Raw genomic sequence first — 5,127 nt, forward strand, 5'->3', positions numbered from 1 at the left:
CTCCATTGCTCCCCAATACTTTCAGCATAAATCCAAAGTCCTACACAAGGGTACTTAAAACCTTCATTTGGTTCCTAGCAGCCTCACTATCTTACACCCAATGCTCCAGCCATCCTAGATGCCAGCTTACCCTTTCCTACCTTCCTGCCTTAGCTATACTGCTCACTTCCTCCTCAGAGAAGTACTCAGTACTCAACTCAGGGAACAGGTTGTCCAGAAGGCCAGAACAGGATGTCCTAAGGCATCCATGCAACACTGAAACACTTATCACATTGCATTGCACTGTCTTTTCATGTGCTGACCCTCCCCAGCTAGACTTCTTGAGGACAGGAACAGTTGTTATCCATTTTTGAAAACCTAATGCCCTACAGAATAATCATTATATTGGAAAAATTGTGAACAAGATAATAATGGGGAAACTTTGTGACTTCTTACCATGTGCGGCCAGGCATGACGTGGATGTTACATGTACTGTTGTATTTAATCTTCATATTGGCTCCATAAAGATATTTTTTAAATACTTGTTTTACAAATGAAGAAAATGAGGGTCAACAAAGTTAAAAAAAATTACCTAAGGTCACTGTGTGGAAGGTGCAGTGTACCTTCCAAATCCCCCTTTAGGAAAGGACTTACTCCCTCATTGCTTAAGGAGTTGTCTATGGCACTGCTCACCCAAGACTATTCAGTCTTTTCAAGGCAACCGCATTTATCGATCCCCATGGGGGATCGCCTCCACTCGGGCATCACTTCAGATTGTCTCATGGGGTCAGCGAAGGCCTCCTTTGAGACTGCACTGCAGCTCAACTTCTACTCATTCTTTCTTTCTCTCCCTTCTTTCCTTGGGTGTTGATGCCACAAGCATTCCCAAATTAACCTCTTGTAGTTTACTCTCCATCTCAGAGTCAGCCTCCCGGGGAACCTGGCTGGTACCAGTCACACAGATAGACAATCAGCAGCTGTGCTCTGAACCCACTAGGCCATACCACCTCCTGTGATACTTACCTTTATATCCCTGGTACTAAGCGTAGGTGCTCAATAAATATTTGTCAGTTCACTTTTTCATCTGACTCTGGGGGGCAGGGTTGGTTAGTGTGGGTCATCTGTTTGTAGTTCTTGCCCTCAATAACTTCACAATCTAGTCTACTGCCATGAAGTCTACTTCTCAGTCGGAAGAGCATGTGACTCTTGATCTCAGGGTCATGAGTTCGAGCCCCATGTTGAGTGTAGAGATTCCTAAAAGCAAGTGGGCTTAAAAAGCCATCCTGGGTCTACAGGCAGTGTCCATGTCATACATTTAGCTTCCCTGCACTTTAAAATCTACAGTGGATGACTTCAAGCACTGCAGCCATCAGAACTCTTTGGTTATGGCAGAATGCTCTAGATCCTGCCAACATTTTCAGGAAAGAGACCAGAGTAAAGACAGCTCAGATTCCTTTAAATTTTAGTTTTAAGATAGGATCTTGAACTCTTCATTCTTGACTAAGAGCTAAGCTACAGAAGGGCTAACGTTTCAAATAGGGACTTAGGGGAGCACTCTTTACAAGTATTTGAACTATTATTGGCTTAATCTTTTCCTGGCTGAGGTTTGCTTTCTTTCTCTGCAAAAAAGAGGAATGTTATTTTTTTTAAAAACTATCAGAAAAGTAAATAGATAGATTAGATAGATAAAATTTCAGAAAGCTATCTGGCTCACTTTCCTAGTCATACACAGTTTTAGACCTCTGTGATTTTTTTTTATTGTCTAAATTAAAATAACCTTTTAGGAGAAATACCAGTAGAGAAGAGTCTAATGTTATATTATGAAGTGCTCCCCCCTTTCAGTCTGGCTCTTTGCTGCCCTCTACAGCCAAGGAAAGCAAGAAATGGTCCTTTCTTCAGTTCTACTGGCCTGGAACTAATTCCGTAAAGATTTTATGCCTGTGTCATCTTGTGAGGAAAGCACTACTATCAGCAGAGATGTAGGAAAGAGGTTAAGGAGATAGGTATTAAACTAAAGGAAACCTGCATCCAAAAATTTTTTTAAATTTATTTCATGTTTGTTTATTTTTGAGAGACAGAGCATGAGCAGGGGAGGGGCGGAAAAAGAGGAGACAAAGAGTATGAAGTAGGCTCCAGGCTCTGAGCTGTCTGCACAGAGCCCAAAGCGCAGCTCAAACTCTCGTACCATGAGATCATGACCTGAGCCCAAGTCGGACACTTAACTGACTGAGCCACCGAGGTGCCCTCCTGCATTCAAATTCTTAATCTTAATTTAGCAACTGTATGTGGCCTCACGAAGTTGCTTAATGTCTTTGAGCCACTTTCAATTTTACTATTAATGGCTACTTATGTTAATACCTACTATAATACCTATTTCATAGCCATGTTTTATAAACTAAATGAAATATTAAATAAGACCCTTTGCACTTGGTTGGCATATAAATAGCATATGACAGATGGTGATAATTGTTATTTATGGTACCTCAGTTGCTCTGAAAATTGACAAGAGCATGAAGAAAGCATTTATTAAGCATTAACTTTGCACCAAGTACTGCACTAGCTTTACAAACGTATTCCCATTTAATTCTCATGACAACCCAATGAGATTAATGATAGTATTCCAATTATATCATTAAAGAATTAAAGAATTTCAACCTCAGAAAGATTAAGAAACTTTCCCAAGGTCACACTGCTAGACTGGGACCTATGTAAGAACAGGATCTGTGTCTTGTTTAAATTCACAATATCTATCAAGTGGTCTGGTGAATGAAAGAAGAACAAATGAACGAATGGACTGAGCATTGCAGAAATGAAATATAAGCCTTATTTTCCATGTGGTGCAGACTATGCATATGTCACATTCAAGGAAATAAGTCTTACAGAAATATTAAGAAATCATGTAGATTGTTATGGATTCATAAAAGGTACAGAGTATTATATACTACTTTAGGCTGAATATTTTGGTCTATACAATATATTTTGGTTCCAGGTGCTTAAGGAAATCTGTTTCCAATTATTAGCTGACCACTAATGGAATAGAGACTTCAGGGGGCACACAAAAATAATACAGATTTCATAAAATTAGTTCAATAAAGTAACTAAACAAACAGGTATAAGAATCAACAACAACAAACACTAAAAGTGGGTTATACTATTCAAATATATAATATTCAAAATGTCCTGTTTTCAACAAAAAATATGAGACACAAAAGGAAACAAAAAAGTATGATCCACACACGGGGGGAAAAAACCCCACAATACTATTGAATAGAAACTGTTCTTTAAAAAAGCTCATATGTTAAACTTACTAGACAAAGACTTTACATTGGCTATTTTAAATATGTTCAAAGAGCTAAAACAATTTCTAAAGTACCAAAGGAAATGATTAAACTCTTTAATTAAAAGGCAGAGATTTGTAAATGGATTCTTAAAAGCAATATCCAATTACATGCTGTTTACAAAAGACTAATTTTATTTTATATTTTTAATGTTTACTTATTAGAGAGAGCACGAGCCAGGGAAGGACAGAGAGAGAGAGAGAGAGAGAGAGAGAGAAAGAGAGAGAGAGAGAGAGAGAGAGAGAGAGAGAGAGAGAGAGAATCCCAAGCAAGCTCCGTGCTCAGTGTGGAGTCCACTGTGGAGCTTAATCCCATGACTGTGAGATCATGACCTGAGCCAAATTCAGGAGTCAGACGCTTAACCAATTGTGCCACCCAGAAGCCCCTAAAAGACTCACTTTAGATTCAAGCACAGATATAGACTGAGAATAAAAAGATGGAAAAAGATATTCCATGTAAATAGTAACCAAAAGAGAGCTGGAGTGGCTATACCAATATCAAACAAAATAGGCTTTAAGACAAAGATGTTGATATTGAAGAGATGGCAGGGAAACCAAAAGAAACCTCTAACTTCTACTTGACTGGAGCTTGGGATAGAACTTATGGCAAGAAATATACTTGATGACAAGACCATATTTTATTAAATTCTGTGTGTGTGTGCATAAACACGCCAGAATCTTCTCCATGCATTTCCTCTACCCAGTAAGGTACCAGACTATGTTTGGGTTCCCCATCCCTGTGAAGGCAGTGAGTGGGGGCACTGGAAGTACTCTCTTCCTTTGTTTCCCTCTCAAGAATCACAGTCCAGTGCTGCCTGTTGTTCAAGCCCTGTAAACTACTATTGTGCATATTTTGTCCAGTTTTCTAGTTGTTTGAGCATGGAAGGTAAATCCAGTTCCTGTTATTCTATCATGACCCAAAATATGTAAAAAGTACAAAAGTCAGGGCGCCTGGGTGGCTCAGTTGGTGAAGTGTCCAACTCTTGGTTTCGGCTCAAGTCATGATCTCATGATTAATGAGTTCAAGCCCTGCATCAGGCTCTGTGCTGACAGTGTGGAACCTGCCTGGGATTCTCTCTCTCTCTCTCTCTCTCTCTCTCTCTCTCTCCCCCTGCTCTTTCAAAATAAATAGACTTTTTAAAAAAATTCATAGTCATTCATTTAGTAAATATTTATCAAACATTTCTGTATGTAAGGAACTGTGCAGAGTCCTGGGGATACACTATGGAACTGGAAGACGTACGGTCCATGCCTTCATGGTTATCCAGCCCAGTAGAGAAAACAATAATAATTAAGTAATAATTCAAGAAATATAAATCCTGGTAGGTGATTAGAGAGAGAGTAGAGTCCTATGAAAGCATATAACAAGGAGACTTGATTTAGTCTTTGCAATCAAGAAAAGTTTCCCAAAACAAAGAACGTTTTAACTAAGATTTAAGGAAAAGTAAGATTTGGTATCTGTGTGTGTGGATGGTGGGAAGACTGCTAAGAGGAACAGCATTGCAAAAGGCCTGTGGCAAGACAGACCCATTAGAGATCAAGTCCAACCCTTCGAGTTCCCAATGAGGAAACAAAGGTTCAGAGTTTATGACATGCCTGGTCATACTACATTAATGGCAGAGCAGAGGCTAGAATCCAGGACTCTTACCTCCAGGTTTAGTGTTCTTCACATTCCACTATGTACCCTAGCAAATAGAGGGAATACTAGAACATTTTATATAATAACATTTGTCATTTTATGGCCCGTGACATATTATGGGCAATCCATCATTTTGTAATTTATTTTCATTTAAAAATAATTATAGCCAAAA

General features: G+C 39.0%; 1 long non-coding RNA gene across 1 annotated transcript in view; it reads left to right on the forward strand.

The window, feature by feature from the left end:
- Positions 1 to 5,127, forward strand: part of LOC147572016 (uncharacterized) — a 463,768-nt gene that overhangs the window by 389,936 nt on the left and 68,705 nt on the right. The window lies entirely within an intron of this gene.

The sequence above is a fragment of the Puma concolor genome, chromosome F2, assembly GCF_028749965.1.
Source record: "Puma concolor isolate L17-30 chromosome F2, mPumCon1.1.hap2, whole genome shotgun sequence".
NCBI classification, from domain to species: Eukaryota; Metazoa; Chordata; class Mammalia; order Carnivora; family Felidae; genus Puma; species Puma concolor.